General features: G+C 40.8%; 1 protein-coding gene and 1 long non-coding RNA gene across 16 annotated transcripts in view; one reads left to right on the top strand and one right to left on the bottom strand.

Annotated features, from left to right (window-relative positions):
* TENM3 (teneurin transmembrane protein 3) overlaps positions 1-10942 on the bottom strand; it is a 579767-nt gene extending 568825 nt beyond the window's left edge. For 14 of the 15 annotated variants that reach the window (XM_070499653.1, XM_070499652.1, XM_070499650.1 and 11 more), the window contains exon 1: positions 10225-10362. The gene's annotated coding sequence lies outside the window, so the exon portion shown is untranslated. Of the gene's footprint in view, positions 1-10224; positions 10363-10809 lie in introns of those variants that run through there. The other variant, XM_070499641.1, reaches the window with a different exon arrangement.
* Positions 10526-17828, top strand: part of LOC139042252 (uncharacterized) — a 52530-nt gene continuing 45227 nt past the window's right edge. Inside the window, exon 1 of the long non-coding RNA XR_011498760.1 lies at positions 10526-10652. This is a non-coding gene — a long non-coding RNA (uncharacterized lncRNA). The remainder of the gene's footprint in view (positions 10653-17828) is intronic.

Genomic DNA, 17828 nt, shown 5'->3' on the forward strand with positions numbered 1-17828 from the left:
ATGAAAACTGATACTAACTATAAGTACAGTTAGTTGTCCAGTCTGATCACTCAATTTTTAATATATTTCTTTGGCCAAAATAAGCTCTCGTTAGAACCTAACACACATTTTTATCAAACTCTTAACGCTTTGCAAGAAATTGGTCATTCTAAATGGGAAGATAATCACATAACAGAATATCTTTTCTTTTTTGTTTTAAATCCATGACCAAAGCATGCTATAACATGCTCACTATTTTACATAAATGTCCAGAGAAAATTCAGTAACCTTCCTAATATGCGATGGCTTCATTTTTACATGCTATTCTTTCTTTCTGAAGTTGCTCTCAATGCTACTAACACGGAAAATCTTACAAAGAACTTCAATCAGGCCACAGACCCAGCAGACTTCACTGGCTGGGCAAACCACTTAAGGGACCGAGTTACCTGCAATAATCAATTCACTGGTCGTCTGCTATAAACGGAAAAGCATCCTTCAAAACTTTTCTGGTTTCCTTATCTTGCATCAAATTATTAACCTCTGGATTTTAGGAGTTGAATCTATTAATGCCTGACATACGTACTGAGACTAAAACTCTACATAAATATTAGATTTAGGAAAGGAACCAATTAACTTTTAAAGGAATTGAAATGATGGCCAAGCTATTCTAGTGCTACTTGATAAAACTATTGTGTAATAGATTCTGGGATCACAGAATTAGGGGAGAATGCATAATCCCTCATCAAAGAGTGGCAGCTTATCCACAAAGCTTCCTGTCCCCGATGGGACATTCTTTTAAAAGTAATAACGAGGACTTAAAAACTATGTAACACTCTTCCACCAAAATTAGCCATTTATGCCAACGATTCTTAATCCTAAAAGAACCAGAACCTCACCCAGAAAGCCTTGAGATACTTTCCTTCGGGAAAAAAAAAATGCATAATGTGCACTAATAACTTACATCTATTCCTAAATCAAATGGTTACGTTCCAGACTTAAAATTAAATGATCAAATACACCCTTGAAGGTAAGTTTTTTTAAAAAAAGGTGAAAACAAAATAATAAAAAATCAAACAGTCCCTAAAAGGCTGACAATAACAATTTCCAAGACTGAGAGCTACTAATACTTTGCTTTCTTCCACATTTAAATTTTTCAAAGTGAACTGTAGCCCTTTCAAAGCTCAAGTGGCAATTACACAACCAATTCATATACCTTATATCGCACTTAAATGAAAAGCGTGATACACTAATGATTTGTGTTACGTAATTCCCATTAACCCTTGCTGATGGCTAAATATAAAATTCACCAAACTTGATATGCTGAAATTCCTATCTGAAGTACAACGCAGTTTTTAAAAGCCACTTTCATCAGATGGCGTGAGGAGAATTAACTGATGGCATCTCATAAAGCAAGCATGGACTTCTCTCCTTCAGATCTCTCGTTTGTCAAAGATATCAAACACCTGCAGAGTGGCATGGAACTATTTTATTGGAAGGCGCAGATTTCATATAAAACTTGAAGAAAACGAGATTAGACTTCTGTCATGGCCATACTGACTGAGGGTCGACCCAACTTGCTAACATCATACTTAAATGAATGCAAGGTTATACGAATTTTATTGAGATTCCTTTAAATCAGAATATCAGTAAATGATTTACCTTAAAACATAAGATCTATTTTACAAATACATTCATGCTGTGTGACCTAAGGATAATAACATGAATACATCACTCATCTTTTATTTTTGTAATAAATACCTTTTTGGTTATCTGTGTGGATGTTGCATACATATGTATTAATAACATTCTCGAAGTGTCAAGATTGTGTAAAATGGGATATTCATTAAAGTACTTTTATGATTTCTAGAACACCATTTATCTAACCATCTTAATTCTTTTTAGGTTTCTTTAAAAACTTAGATTGGAGTTAGTCTAAGTTTTGATTGCTAACATTTTTAAATTCCTTAACCATGGACTATAGAGCATATTATCTATATAATCAAAAATCCGAGGTTCTGTTTAGTGGAAACATATAAAAGCTCAAAGCCATAAGTGTAAATAATTTAAATTATTAAGCAAGATTTATATACATCATTAGTAAAATAATATTTGGATTTAAAAAAATATATAATGAGGAATTTTCTGTTTGAGACTGCATTTTTAACCAGAACACATTGTGCTTCAAATCCTTACACGAATAATTTAAAAAATAAATGTTTTAAAAATTACATCCTTTGCAATGATTTATTTTCCTTCAAAGTTATAACACTACACATATACTCTACCGCCTAATATCATACAATTTAAAATACAGAAAATTGTATCATGATCAAAACACAGGATAGAAAACATTAAAGAAGCATTTCTCTTTAGAAAAGTATGGATTCAAAGTCCTTGCCACTCATGCAGTTTTTAAAATTAGTCACAATTAAGGGAAAAAATTCTTATTGGCAAATCAACATAACATGCCAACATTGTTTATAAAAATTTTGTAATGCCAAAGTGTTCTTATTCAGAGATTGTATATTTGAGGGCAAAAGCAATCACTAAAAAAAATTTGCTTTACTTAATTTTTTAACCACATGAAATACAGAATAGAGTAGTCTATTCATATTTGGCAAAAAAAAAAAAGTTATACGGAAGCATAAAAATTACTCTGAAAGTGAGGATTCAATTCTGTTTTGACAGGTACACCTTACCTACAAGTAATAACTTTAATTTTCATTTATATTGAAATTTATTTTAAATGTTAAATATGCTAGCACCTTCATGGGAGAAAGATAAATTGAAAATTAAAGTAGAAATAGCAACTTAGAAATATATTATAGACAGAAAATGTCTGTTCTGTTTTAATTTGAAGGAAAATAACTTGGCAGAGTTCTCTTCAACCTTCACCCCTTTCTGAACCCAAATTCATGGAAGGCAACAAACACATTCTCTTCTTCCAAGAAGCTGTGATTATTTTCAAAAGTTTTCTAATTCTTTTGGGATGTTTCTTAAAGTATTAGCGAACACGAAGAGGATTAATATTTCAGTTATTTTGATTATTTCATGCTTTTCTCCCACTATTATTGATGCTATGATAAAATTCAGCAACATCACTGAATGTCTTCTTTTTGTGACAATCAAGAGATAAAATAAGGCTGTTTATACTACAGCTTTTATTCCTTTATGATATTAAAGTAAGTCACTTTTACATATTTATTTAAATTACTAGATTAGTTATTTGCAGTATTTTTTGCCTATATTTATTATTCTCATAATTACACAAAATGAAAGTGAAAAATGTTTACATTTTCAAATATTCATTTCATTTTGCTTATAAATACAGAAAAATGTAATAAGACTGTTCAAGATGCTTTTTTTTGTTCTTCAGAGGAAAAAAGTCACAGATTTGTTCTTCAAGAACTATAGGACTGACAGCTTTCTTTAGCTGGAAGTTATTATAAATTCTGAAAGAAATAAAATTTACAGCTGTCTTCTCCTGGTTTTCATAATTATTTTAAATGACAAGCCCTGTGCCAGCTATTTTTTTTTAGCTATTTAAAAGAACAAGTCCCTTGCCAATTTTTTCCACCTACATGTTGACAAATTCCAAATTCTCTGATAAAAGTATTAGCATAGATGTTACACTTTAAAAGAACATTTGGTAGACTGAGAATAAACAATAAGTATACTGTTCGGTAGGTTCGATTTTATGATTACCGAAATAAACATATCCCAATATTAACATATTTGCATGTGCTTCATGCAAACTCATTAACATATTTCATGCATTTCTTGTAAATTAAATTAAAGTAATTTCAATCCTGTCTTATCACTCTCTGCATAACATACCTTCCAGTGTGTAATCCAAGTACATTAGCTCTCCTAAGACACCACTCCAGTACAGAAGCCAAATGCTGGACCCGACAGGGATACTGGAGTTGCTCTCGAGGAAGTAAGGTCCTCTTCTTTGGAAACGCCCCTGTTATCAAAAAGACATCGCACCTCCTCACTCAGATAGGGGGCCCACGACTCTAATTAGAAAATATTCGTTGAGCTAAACTTAACTCGAGATGAAAGAATCCATTCTCCAAAAAAACAGCTTTTCTTTTTTTTCTGGGGAAAGTGGGGACCACAAATTCACATCATCCTACTATTCAGAAGTGTTTCAGAATCTGACTGAAGGAAGACAGTCATTACCAAGCTGTTATTTCTCCCTAAATTATGGCAACCTGAAGAGGAATGATCACAATAATTCTGCCAAGTGTAAATAATAATGGAAGAAATGACAGAATGACTAAAATATATTGATTATGAGCCTTATCTTCAAAGATAAGCGATCTTGGATGTTACCTCCTAAGTAATCTTTTAAAACAATCAGTGTTTTTTTAAAAGTCTGTATATAAATTTTATAATGATAAAATTATAAGTTGGTGTTCAGTCTCATATACAAAGTATACCTATAAAATACAGCTGTTAATACATTTTCTTTTCTTCATCAATATGAAGAACCAGATATAATATTTGGAATTTCTTGGACTAATTTTTAAAAATGATAATGTTCATATTCTCACGCAGGAATCTAAAACGCACATACTGATAAGTGAAAAAATTTAGAAGTTAATTTTCTTCTGCACTTAATTAACTTGAATGACCAAACTTGCCCTTTATAAACTGTTTTTCCTATCAAACACACCGCTGCCCACAGAAAATGCTCAAAGGACCATCACTCTTTACAAAAGATATTTGTATTCATATTCTCTCCTCTTCCTCTTGCCCACTTCTCTCTCTCTCTGTATTGCCTTTTGGTTTTGAGGCAAAGATCCTGTAGACTCAGTTATAAAACAGCTGATTATTATTAAATAATACGATCCTTCCCCTGGCCCCAGGGTAAACCAAATCACATTCTCCCCACTCCCCCCCCAAATTGTCTAATAGAAGTAAAAAGTATTCCACGATACTCGAAAACACTTAACAAAGAGCACCCCACAATAACTTTTATGTAATTGAACATGAAAATACAAGTGTGAATATATGTACTTGTTTTTCTCCAAACACTTCATTTCCAAAAGGAATAATCTCTTTTTTGCACACTCCAGAGTAAGCCAGAGGACTATAAATGTGGGGAAAATGATTTTTAAACTGCCACATCTCCATAAGCGATGATCAACTCCTTAATATACAAAAAAGAATGTAAGCATAGTTTGGTAACACAATACTTTGCATTCTACATATGCTCACATCAGACTCATCTATTAGCTCATCGAAGTCATGGAACTCAGTTAAGACTGCCACCTATCACAAACTAGTTTGAAAAGTCAGTGCCACCCCATTGCTACTCTTCTAAGACTGCAAGGATATCGATAGGGCAGTAACGTCTCCTTTTTATTATTTTTATTATACGATATACGATATGGTTTGAATCATTTACTTGTATGACTTATGAGTATGTTCTATGATACAGACCTTAATTTGCACAGTGAGTTATTTAAAGGAGAAAGAAGCAGGTTTGAGTAGATTACCATCTTTTAAGAGAATTCTGTGTAGCTGTTCTAACGACCCAGTCACCTAATCAAAGCCATAAAAAAAATTATCCAAATTCTTCCAAATGAATGAATCCTATTGTCGTTTTGGTGTATGAAACATCTACATGTCTTAGAGCACCTTTCTGCATTTTGATAGTTTGTAATTCTAACAGTTGGCTAAAATAACACTTTGAAATGGAATGTTAAGTGCATTAGATTCCTGCTTAAAATTGTTTTAAATGAATGTTTTTACTGGAAAAACACTAATTCAATGTAAATAATCAACCATTATAGAGAAGAAAATTAAAATATAATAAATATATTTCCTACCAAGTCTTTTCTTCTGGAAAACAAAAAACAATGTCACTGTGGGAACTTTATATGCACTAGAAAGCAGACACATCTTTATTTAAAAATCCTATACACTAAGGCTATACTAGAATACATATCTATCTTAATCTTATATTCTATGCTTTTCATATTTCATTTTGTTGAGACTACCAGCATGGAGCACAGCAAGCAATGCAATATGGACAGCCCAATAAAATCTTAACGTGGTCTTTCAGAAGAGCATAAAAAGCTGATAAAGCTGAGGCCGACTAGACACAATTAAGAAACAAATGCAAACATCACAGTAAGGACTACAACGTTAATTTACCATCTTTCCAGGTTTCCAAAGAGGATAAAGAATTAACTCCCCATGCTTTAACTTTCTTTGTCAGCATTATCTCTACCACCTTGTTAAATAAGATTATAACACACACACAAGATGTAGATCTCTAATTCCAAGAAATCCTCCCAAACTCAACCAGAATGTTGATATAAACAAAAAAGGAAATAACCTCGATGTCTAATGTTTACCATTTATGACTCAAAAGACCATAAAATCCTTTGATGCACAAGAAAATGCACCTTGAGGCATATTGTATTGGGGGAGAAAAGGCTATTTTAGTCAAAAATGTATTAATAAATTGCTTCCTCATGCTTTATGTAATTCTTAGAGAAGGTTCAAATTAAGTCCCCAAAACGATGTTTTAATTATGAGAAGCAATATTTTGAAACTCACACGAGCTATCACACTTGTTTGGAAACAAATGACTTCTCAAGATGTAGAAGTATTCCTATCCATCACCAACAAGTTAATTCCACATAATAAGGCAGGTTTGGACGCAAACTGATCCATTGTGGAATGCTGTATCTAAAATTGATTACAACAGCACTCAAAATGAATGTAGCCCTCCAAACCACTTCTTTGCTCAGAAACATTAATCTCAATTAGAAGGAGAGCCTCATAATGGTAATGCTTAGTATAAAAAAGTATGAGATAAATCAGTTTTTATAAGACACAACAATTAATCAGTTTTCAAACTAAGTTTTTTATGTTTTTTTAAGCACAAAATTTCCATCAGGGCTCTTAAAACACTTGATATCTCCAAAATTAGTTTTAAATGTGTTCTAAAAGAAGCTTATGAGACATAATTTTTAATACTTAGTTGTTGAAACTTTTAAGTAGCATTGCTTTATTGTGCTAGCTCTTCTGCATGCTTCTTTATTCTGAATGCCTGTTACATTCCTCTCTGGACTATCATTTCACTTTATTTTAAAACAAATATGAGCACTCATGTTAACTAAAAATTCAAAGGGATGTATAATTGGTTGCGGATCAGAGCAAAAGTTTGATTGCAAATTACTGTACCCTGTGCCAATGTTCTCAAAGTGAGGTATGTCCTTAAAGTCAAAATGGACATTCGACTATCAAATAAAACATTGGGGAGATAAGCAACGTGTAATTGAACATGCTTAACAGGTTTCTAGAGCATATCTTCAAGAAAAGGGCTGACAATTCATTAATGCTGCTGAATACACTGATTTATGCAAGTATAATACCTTGATGACAGTCCTCAGCCACCCAGAAATCAGATTTTTAAAGGGTGAAATAAAGTTTAATAGAAAGGAGGTAATGTATTTATTAAAATAATCAATATTAATAAACTAATAAAGCTATCTTTATGGCACTTTTATGCCAGACTATGACCATCAGCCGGACTTATTTCTTACCCACTCTAGGATAAACTTCAGCATTTCCAAACATACTTTTACAGTTATTGCAAAACATCACTTTTTATACACCAAGCTCAAAGTTGATCAAGTATTTCTGATACGTCATTCTGCTCACAATGATACCCACACACTTTTATCTGGTTTCTTATTTGCTTGACTCTTGACAAAGAGAATAATTACTCTTGGCTCTCAGAAGCAAAGCTAAGAAAGACTAGCTTGAACTTGCTAACTGGATTATTATTGTTTAGCTAGGTTTTCTTCCCGAATATATTTAAAACTTTTCACTCTATGGAGGTGCTTTCTTCTATTCAAAGATAAGCATCCTTATCTTTCTTTGTCTTCACCCTAATAAAGCAGGTTCCCTTTGCTAACCAAAAGACTCCTGACACGCCTACAAGATCAGGGTAAGAAAAGCCTCTATAATTTACCTAAAACATTTCCTTCTAGAAAATAAACACAGCCATGCAAAATGATTCAATTCAGAAAAATAACTAGTCACAATTCTACTATAAACTTAATCTGCTTTATTTTAAATAAGCAATCCTCATTAGGGTAGATAGTCTCTGTCTCTGGGTTGCTAACATTAATGCTATTGGCACAGGATAATAAAATATTTTTCAGATACATAAGCACTGGCATGGTTATTAGATATAAATACATTTTTCGTAAAAATAGTAGAGTATATGTAAAAATATATTTGTCTTACTCAAAGGAACTACTTTTTCTCCTAATATATATTCTTTTAAAAATTATCTAAAATAAAATATATTTTCTGCTTGGAAAAAATAGTACATTTGAGTAAGAGGAATATTGAAATTCATGTAGGAAAAAAGGCAAAATTGTTAAGGAAAATGCAACAGGAAGAGAGATACAATCCTGAAATACACAATAGAATAACTAAACTCATTATAAACCCGTATCTTTGAAGAATTTAGGAATAATTTGTGAATGCCATGACATTTTAAAGTAGGATTAGCAAGTCTTATTACTGAACTAACCTCTCACTCTTAGAGCAAGAATTAAATATTTGCTCTGCATTTAGAATCACGAATCGAAAGTTTCAAGGCTGTTACACAAATTTCATATATCAGGAAATACAAGCTAGAAGTTTTAGATAATTAAGACTGTATTAAGAAAGGCACAAAGCAAGATCGTCGGTGTATTTGTAAAATCTTTTGTTTCAACTGAAATATTAAAATCTATAATGAATTTTAATTATACGATTACTCTTAATTCTAAACTCTGTTCCTAATATACTAGAAAGATTACAAATACTTCTCCAGGTAGGCAATTGGGAGGGGGGACTGTGCATCCTTTTTTAAAGAAATTCACAAAACGAATCAAATGAGTAAGTTCTGTAAGTTGCAATACCACCTTTTGGGGTACTCTTCCAAGCTTTGCAAAGATGCCAGTCCTGTCTTTTTTTTCCTTTTGACAACAGAAGGGAAAGGTAATGCCAGAACATATTTCTATTTCCAGTGAAAAGACCACCCAGTGGATTCTGCCAGAGCCTACAAATGTTTGACAAATACATTGTCAGAAGATAAGAAATAGAGTGTTATGAGGAGGCAGTCCTGTTCTCGGGGATCCCAGCTGCCTGGGGCCCTGGAAAAAGTGCTTACACAGCTCTCACTCTTTCAATTCCATTGCACTTAGCCAAAAATACCTGGAAACTTTTCTCCAGCTTTCAATTATAATGACTTCAGAAAACAAATGTATTTGCTGTATTACACGGTCGAAATGTTTGCTACCCTTTCTCCGCACTAAGAATTAGTAGCAGGTTACCATTTCAACTACCTTAAAGGTGAGGCAGTAAGAATGGAATTCAAACCGCATAATAAGGTGCTCAGCAGAGATCAGACAACCTACCTTAATCTAACACATTTGAAGCTCTTTCTAATCGGTTGCTAAACAGCATACTGACTTAGATTGAGTTGCAGACTCGTAAATCTGTAATTTTTTAAATGCCCAGTTCCGGATATGCGTTTATTTCCAGCCCCATCCAGAGTTTCCAGATCAAGTTTCAGTCGAGATCCACCACTCCCCACACCACCCCATCCCCTCGTCTCCTTCCTTCGCTCCTTCCCAACTTGGCTCCCCGGTAGTTGGAGAAGCCTCGTTTCCACTTCCCCAGAAAGTGGTGACATCCCAGGGCTTCCCGCTCACTGGAAGCCCCCCAGGATCCTGTCAGACACCTTCTCAAAGGACGCGGCCCCCCACCACAAAACTGGGGATCACCCCGACCAGAGCGAGACAGGCTGGCGTCCCTGCCCCCACTGAGCGCCCAGCCTCTGGGCTGCCTTTCTCGGGGAACCCGGGAGCCCGGGGCTCCCTGGAACGGGGGTGCGGTGCCCAGCTCCTCCGGCAAGAAGCACCGGCGAAGTTCCCACCTGAGCTGGCAGCCAGAGGTGTCAGACGCGAGGGAGGGGCGGGGACCAGGAGGCCGGGGACCAGGAGGCCAGACTCGGGGAGCGCCTGCACGCCGAGGAGATGCTCCCGGGCCACCGGGGCTGGCCAACTTGCGGCCGCCTCCTAGAGCAGCTCGGAGAAACGCGCCGCCGTCCGAGCTGGCTCCTGCCTGCCCTCCCGCCCGCCCCCCGCTCCCGGCCCCGCGGCCCGGGCACTAGGACCCCAGAAAGGAAGGAGGGCGCGCCGGCGGCGGCGCCGCACTTACCGCGCTCGGCTCGCCCGCGCCGCCGGCTCGCTACCCGGCCGCAGCCGCCGCGTCCACCCGAGCAGCGCGCACACAGAGCACTTGGCTAAATTCAAAGGAGCCGGGCGCGGGGGAGGGGGCCCCGCCGAAGCAGCGGAGTGGGGGAGCCGGGGGGGATGTAGGGAGGGGGGAGAACAGCAAGTGTTACAACTTCCTTCCCTGCCCACCGCCCGGCCGCGGCGGCGAGGGACGCGGCGAGGGGAGGGAAGCGCGCGCGGAGCGCCAATGAGTTCACTTTCTTTTTCTCCCCCGCGCTCTCCCCCTCTCCCTTCCCGCCGGCCCCCTCCAGCCTCCTCCTCGGCTGCCGAGGCCCGGCCGGAGTTTTCGGTTCTCGGCCTGGGCGCGGGAGGATGGAGGCGGTGAGGGAGGAGGAAGAGGAAGAGGAGAAGGTGAGGAGGCGAGCAGGGCGCTGTGCCAGGGACCAGCATCCAGACCTTAATTGTGAGACGGGGGACGCGCCAGGCCGAGTGTGCCCGAGACCAGGCGCGTACACGTGTCCGTGTGTGTGCGAGTGTGTGAGAGAGAGAGGCGAGGAGAGGAGCCTACCATGCGCTTCCCCCAGTGCAGATCGCGGGAAGGCCCAATCACAGGGCGCGCTGGACCTGGCTGTGAGCATTTATAATCCTTGACTCCTCCGCTCCGCCACTTGTCAAGATGACAGGTACTTTATTTCTTTTTCTTCTTTATTCAAAAAAAAAAAAAAAAAAAGAGAGAGAGAGAGAGAGATTCCCCGTTTACTGCCTTTTTCTGTCAAATGGGATTTGCCGGACTGAACCACGTCCGCCGCCCCTCCTTCCTTCCCTCCTCCCGGCCGCGTCGGGGACGGGAAAGCACCGAGGCTCCCATGCTGTGACCAATCAGGGCATCTACTACTCTCGCCGTGATTTAGGGGTCATCCATGAATAACACTTCACGCTGATGAATGGCTCTTGCCGGCTTTCGGCTCCGGTGAGGGGTCTCCGCGCCGCTGATTGCAAACACTAACGAACTTACAGCGCCATTTGAAATTCACACGCACCAACAAAGTGCGGGGGTACGTGCGCGGGGGTCTGTCGCTTTCTTCTCCCGGTGGCGGGGAGGAGGGGGAGGGGGCGGGTAATTGCTTTGGACCTAAGTGGAAACACTTCTCTGTGTAATCAAACCTCTAACCTTCTTAGAAAACTACTTTTCTTGATCTTCCGTAGGGTGGGCATTTCAGGTCAGCTGAGTCACCCGAGGAGGTGGGAGTGCAAGACACTGCCGGGAAGATGGATCCCGGGGCAGAAGGGTGTAATTAAGGATTTCCACCCCCCGCTGGGTGGCCCGTCCTTTACAGAACCTCTGAAAGTGACCTGCGCCCTCCCTTCCTGAGTGTCCTCACGTCCGAGACTGAAAAGCGCAAATGACCTTCGGACAGGGGAGGGGCTCTAAACGCTCAGACTTCTTTACAAGCCCGGACTGGGCCCTGTCGTAGAACAAGTGTCCCCCCCTCGAGTTCAAGCACCAGGACCTCCTACACGCGCGCACTGGCCAGGGACGGACCCCGGAGTCCTCTCCAGGGCTCCACACCCCACAGTTGCTCTCCTCTGTCTCCGTTGTCCCCTCAGATTAGTCCCCGAACGCTACCCCTGCCTTGGCTTGGTTTGCTGCAGGAGGAAAATAGAAGTTTACTGCTTTCCACCAGACACTGTCACTTTCTACTTAAGTTCCCTCCGAAACTCCCGCTCTGGATCCCCAGCCCCAACGCCCCCAGGCGTGAAGAGAGACCGCCAGGGTAATGTGAAGTTCTAGAGGCTCCGGAGTTTTGGAAGACCCAACCGGGGTCTTTCGCGGAGCGGCTCTCTGGCTCTGCAGCCCCTGGAACCTGCAGGCACCTTTCGGTTCCGGGACCCAGCTGCGGCCAGGCTGAGGCGTGCGCACTTGGGACGGACAAGCGAGCGTGGCTCCTCTTGGGGCGCCCGTGCGTACCCACCCTGGGGGGTAGCTGAGAATGAGCGTCCCGGGCCGCCGCAGACCTGTCCTTGGAAGCGTGGCAGAGAGACTAGTGCGCTCCGAGCCTTCTCATTCCACCTGCCACTCTCAACTTCAGAGCAGAGGATTCCACCGCCCTGCCCCTAACCTGACTCGGACCGGAAGGAAATACACTTGCCTTGTAACCACAGATCAAGAAACAGAGTAAGCACTCGGAAAACCAGAGCAATACCTCCCAGGAGAGCCTGAGCCTTTATGATAGAGTTTCTCCAAAGTTTGGGATAGAACTGACAAGGAGAATACCTGAACTTGACTTAGTGTGCCCACTCCCACAGTCTGAGTTCCCAAAGTTGCTGAGAGACCCAGCGCGCTGCAGCGCCTCAAGAAGGAGCGGTAATACGAGAGCAACACGACCCAGCTCCCGGGGCGCCTGAGACGCTGAACACGACGCGCGCATCTTCAGGGGAGGAATCTAGGGTCGCCCTGGGGTGGATCAGTCTCCTTCCTACCACGTGTATTTCACACTTGAAAAAAAATAAGGTGGCAAGGTCACATTAATTATTATCTCCCTCTCATCCTAGCGATTCTGATTTTCTTAAGACAACTTGTCAATTATGAAGGTATGCCCCAGATATTCCATGACAGCCACACAAACTGCTTAAAATTTGCATCCCTGACATGAACATAAGGAAGCTTGAAGGGTATTTCATTAATCACGTTTGTGGCCCAGTTCCCACAAAAACACTTTGCGTTTCAAACTTTTCTAAGTATGTAGGTAACACTCCTCCTTGCTCTTTCGTACTTTGCTATCTAAGAATACACAAAAAAGAGAAAAGACAGTCTCCTTGATCTTAAAGAGGCCGGAACGGAAGATCTAAATTGCTGGTAGAACAAGTGGGAGTTGGGGTGAAGGGGGTGCGCGGCATATTTTTTCTTTTCAGCTCTTTTTTCTAGAACCCTCATTATAGCTAACGCTGGTAATAAGCGTAGGAAACAATAGAACTCATAAAATTTAGAAATGGTAATAAATCTTGGAGCCTGTCGCTAGCCCAGCTCCCTGTTAGGTGATTGCCAAAGTTTTTCAGAATGTGATGCTGAGCATTCGCACTAATTGGATGCAGTATAGACAAAATACTCTAGAACTCATTAATTCTGTCCTGTGCACTTTGTGCCAGGCTGTCGCTGGTGGACAAAGCGCGCAGGTGTCCTTCTCCATGACAACCTGTGTGAGGCAAGCCCGCCATCAAGGCAGTTTATGTGTAAGTTTGGGGCTTCGTGGTTTTTTCCCCCTCCCTAACAAAGAAGTTCCATCATTTGAGGCTATTAGGAAAAGCTGATGTTGTGCGGTGCCAAACGATACCACGCGCTTTCTCCTCCAAATGCATCCCTGGAAAGCAGACAGGCAGCTTGCTACGTGACCATCAGGCTTTTTGCCTCGCTAAGCTGTTGTCATGGGAGGGCAGGGAGGGTGGGTAGCTCACGCCGTGCCCTGGGCTGCAATAAAAATTCGAGCGGGAGAAGAAATGCAAGACGTTGCTGTCTGTTTTGCAAACCGCTGGCCGCTCGCTGCAAACTCCGCCGGGCGCTGCTGGTGACTTTGCCGTGTTAACGCAGCCGGTCGTGCACGGGATAATGGGACCGAGCTGGCGGCATCGCCCTCCCGTGGGGCCCTCTTGTCACACTGATACGCAGTTCTCCGAAAAAAAAAAAAACGTTGCCGAGCTCCCCTCGAAGCCCCCACTCTCACCCCTGGAAATGCAAGCCTGCGGCCTTTGCAAGCCTCTAAAAAGTGCTCCGGAGGAAGATAATGGCTGGAACCTCCAGATTCACTTTGGGGTTAGGCGCGTGAGGGCAGAGGTGGGGTGGGAGAGGGACAGGCTCTTGGCCTGCTGCTCAGGCAGAGCCAACAACACCTTGCTCAGCCGCTCCATCAGCTCCCCACCTCAACCCAGCGTCACTCTCCCGCTCCCCACCTGAAGGTGATGCTTATCCATTTTGGTGAGCATCACGTGCTCCTTCCCTGGAGGCTGTTGTCTGGGGGCTGTCAGTTTTCTCCTCCTGTCCTAAGGATCCAGCCTGGGGCTGAACGGGCTGGGTGACAGATGTTCCCGCCTCCCTCCCGTGGGGAGCAGCTGGTACCCCAGCCACTTCCTCCGTTTACGCGCGACTGTTTCGGGAACGCAGCAGGGGGGCATCGGGTCAGGCAGGTGTGGGGCTCTCCAAGGAAGCTCGTGGACACCCCTTGACTTCATCATAGGTATTCTCCGGACTTACTACATCTGCTCTAGCAAACTGAGGCAGGAGTGGCCCCGCTACGGGGCTCCAATCGAGAGCTGCAGGGGCCGCGATCTGTCCCACTCATGGGGCTCTAGGCGCTGAGAAAGAAGAGAGGAAATGGGGAGCCAGAGCTTGGGGAACTAGACCTTCTGGCCCCGCCTCTGAAAAGATCAGCAAAGCCCGTAATCCATATACATCCAAAAGGAGGTTATGTCTCAACTGAGAACAAGAAGTAACTGATGGGCTGCTTAAAACTGAGGCTGAACCCTGGTAGTCAAGGGAGGAAAACCGAGTTCTAGGCTCCTGGAGTTTGGCAGTTAAACAAATCACTTTGCATGTAGCAAGCAATTAATCTGGAACAATTTCCAGCGCTAGAACTTAACTTGCAGAAGTCTCTCCAGTAGCTCTAAAGTTCTTATCAGGTGTTTGGTTTTGTTTTGTTTTTTTTTTTTTTCTCTTGAAAAAATAAGTTAACTTATTTCCCTCGGCTGTTAGACTGAGGGCAATGCCAAAACAAATATTCTAATTCGATCACTGACAAAGTCATAAAATGAAATGACTGTTTGTAGTGGAAAATATGCTTTCATTACCTTAATTAAAGCAAGATAGGCCTTTTTCGACGCACAGGCATTTTGGAACCACCAAAGTGAACCGGCGATCAGACAGACCAACCTTTAAATGGGACCACGCTTTTCCAGTACATTAGTTTGTGTTCCACTGCATAAACCTAGCCTACCCATGGCTCTGACCCCTGAAACCACAGTTGTGGAGCACAGCCCAACTGCTGACTTGGTTTCGCTCGAGCCACATAAAAGACCCGGTTCCGCGAAGGATTTTGAACACAGAGGCATCTTTTCACATGTGACCCTTTTCATTGTGGTTTAACTCCGTAGATGTGTTTTAGACCTGCTACATTATGCCACACTAAAAGATGCAACTTTTATAATTAATAGTTATCATGGAGTGCCTTTTAAAATCTGTCATATTTTCTATAAACAACTTTTTTACTATGTAATCTATATACTATAGTTAAAGTACAGAGTACATAGTGTATTTAAGGTATAATATATAGTATATTTAAGGTAGGCACTAGCTGCTAGCAATGTTCATCATAAATTAATGACACAGGACAATTTTGTTAATAAGACAATGTCCTTGGCACATTGGCTATTTCAAGATCTGGCCTATAAATTAACTTATAAACATAGGTTAAAAAAAATAGGCATCTAATGACTATAATTCAGTATCAGACCCATTGAATTTTCCTCATGTCCCAGAAGTGCCCTACTCTGTTTTCCCCTTGCTGACTCCTTAATCTAGAATGTTATGTACTCTCAGCCTCTGGAACACCTACTTATTAAAGCACGTATTCATGACACAGTGCTTCCACTGTATTTTCCGCATGGAATAAATGATGGTGCTGTGTTTTGTATGGGCCTTTCCCAATAGCGGAGAGCACTGGAGCTCCAGTAAATGACCTTACTCTTCTTTAAACCCACAGGGTCTAGCACACAGGGTTGTCATATAGGAGATGCTCAATAAATGGTTGTTGAATGAATGAATGAATACACAAAATATTTTCATTGTATTCAAGTCATTCTGACTTTCTTTTTAAAAAGGATATGTCATAGATAAAACCAACTTGAAAATATATTTATTAAGTATGCTTTTCTACTTTTCTGCTCATCAGTTTTTTAATGGCACGTGGTTTAAAAATTCTAGTCATAAAAGCAAGTCATGTCAATTCACTCTGAACTTGGTTGACTTTTCTCCAAAACATAATTTGAAGTAAAGACAAACCTGATGGGAAAAGGCAAAGAGACCAAATTTTGTTTCCCTCTTTTTTAGTAAGACATAGCATTTACTGAAATTTGGGAAAATTGGTAGTAAGCGCCTACTAAATAAATGCAGCCACTGTAAGTATTTTCTATGAAATATGACTTTTATCTATGAAACCTTTAGTTTTCCCAATTTCCTCTAGATGTTTAATGGTAAGAAGTGGAGAGGCTGAGATGACTGCTTTTTATTTCTTCAAGACAAGGGTTCAGCTGGTATTGGGGAAACAATCTCTGTTTGTTCCTCTCCACTCAGGAGGACTGTTTCTAATTGATCTGGCATGGAATTTAGTTGGAGATGTGTATGTTGCAACCCAAGCGCAGAGCCTGTATGCTTTGTAAAGTGATAACCATATGGGCCTTATTTGAAACATTTGTGGATTTTCGACATTAACCTGGGTTAAATTGAGCTATAAATTCAACTCAAATGTATATGTCCTGACAAATTCATCATCACTTTGGATGGATTCAATCCACGCTCCCCTCAGATTAATAAAGATGATGACCGCTTATCGCAAATGCAAAGGTTCCCCGTGATAAAGTACCATAATGTTGTACTTTGCACTGTTTAAATGCAAATTGCCCATATTAAGCAGACATTTTCTACTGTTATCACTTTCAGTAGAATGGAAATGTTTAAAAATGATCTCTGGGTAAAGGAAAGGATATATAGTCAAATCTATTTCCTCTTACACTATTTTCAAGTGCACTTCGCCATCATGATGAAGATTTAATTAAGCAAGCTCAGCTAAGCTGAAAAGCCAAGCGGCTGGAAGTTACTACTTATGGAAACGTATTCAGGACTTACACAAAATAATTTATTTACCATTCTTCCTATAGGGATCTGAGGAATCACTGAAGGTTAAAAATACAACAGAATTCTCCAGCTCCCTTCTGTATTTCTGAATATCAAATTTAGAGCTTACACTTTGTTAGAGACAATAGTACTAAGTTATGGATGTTGATGGTCCTTCCCTTGCAGTTTTAAATTGCCTTGAAAAGATACAGTTTCTTTAATTAAAAAAGCTGCACAGAACTAATCCCCTAGCTGAAAAAAGAAAAGTTTTAAGCAATCTCTTTCTGCTCCGAGAGAGAAAGGCAGACAATACCATAACAGATCAGAAACATAAGCTATAGTGTGCGGCCAGGAACACAGCAGGGAACTGAATACTGCTCCGACTGTGTCATTTTTTAATCCCCCATCCCAGTTTTCCCCGTCTGACCTCATGCTGAGATGAAGTTATCACAGAAGACAGCTTTACTCTCACCAATGAATCCAACCCTGGATCTGTATTATCCTTAGCAGATCAAAACACCGCTTTCATCAAATAGCATTATCTGCATAAAAGGCATGCAATTGCCCGATAATTTCACCCAAACTATGCTATTCATTTAAAGGACAAGAAGAGAAATGTAATTCATTCCTTTTGGGGGGGTGGCAGAGATGGGTGCGACTTGGGGAGAGGCAGAGGCTGGAGAAGCCAACTTACCCCCTTCACTCAT

This window comes from Equus asinus, chromosome 27 (genome assembly GCF_041296235.1).
Source record: "Equus asinus isolate D_3611 breed Donkey chromosome 27, EquAss-T2T_v2, whole genome shotgun sequence".
Classification (NCBI taxonomy): domain Eukaryota; kingdom Metazoa; phylum Chordata; class Mammalia; order Perissodactyla; family Equidae; genus Equus; species Equus asinus.